Genomic DNA, 975 nt, shown 5'->3' on the forward strand with positions numbered 1-975 from the left:
CTTCCTTCTGAGGAGTGGCTGGTGGGTTTGAACCACCAGCTTTCTGGTTAGCAGTCAAGTGCTTTTAGGCACTATGCTACCAGAGCTTCTATAGCCATCCTACTCCATGTCAAATTATTTCTCTATTTAAACATTTCAGAAAGAAATATTAGGTACTTCTTGGTTTCTTTCCTTCCAGGAAAGTCAATGCAAGTAGGTCCATGCTCTCTGCCAATACCAACACTGTGTACCAAAGATTGAAGTCACTATAAACAAACACAAAAAAGAAACAGAAGATTTCACTTCATCCTTGTTATAGGAAAATGAGAAGTTCTGACCCTACATTTGAAAAACTAGCTTGATGTTGTTGTTAGGTGCCATCAAGTCTTTTCCATCTATAGCAACTCAATGGACAGGAGAAAAAAAAAAATCAATACCCAGTTGGGTACTTTTCTTACAGTGGTTTCTATGTTTGACCCCATTGTTGGCAGCCACTGTGTCAGTCCCTCTTATTGAGGGTCTTCTTCTGGCAGTCAAGGTTATATTCACTATCCTTCACCAGCATCATAATTGATATGCTTCAATTTTTCTTCAGTCTTCCTTATTCACTGTCGATGTTTGCAGGCATATAGGGTGACTGAAAATACTGTGTCTTGGATCAGGGTTACCTTGGTCCTCAAAGTGACATCTTTGCTTCCTAACACTTTAAAAAGGTTTTTGCAGCTGATTTGCCCAATGCAATACATAGTTTGATTTCTTAACTGCTGCTTCCATGTCATTGATTGTGGATCTAAGTAAAATGAAATGCTGCACAACTTCAATACTTTCTGTTTAATATGATGTTGCTTATTTGTCCAGTTGTGAGGATTTTTGTCCTCATCACTTTGAGAGAGGAAGGTTATGTCAAATGTATACCACAGGTTGTTAATGAATCTTCCTCCAATACTGATGGCACATTCTTTGGTGTATTTCAACTTCTCAGATTATTTGCTCAGC

The sequence above is a fragment of the Orycteropus afer genome, unplaced genomic scaffold (assembly GCF_000298275.1).
Source record: "Orycteropus afer afer isolate SDZICR_OR568_19922 unplaced genomic scaffold, OryAfe1.0 scaffold00523, whole genome shotgun sequence".
NCBI classification, from domain to species: Eukaryota; Metazoa; Chordata; class Mammalia; order Tubulidentata; family Orycteropodidae; genus Orycteropus; species Orycteropus afer.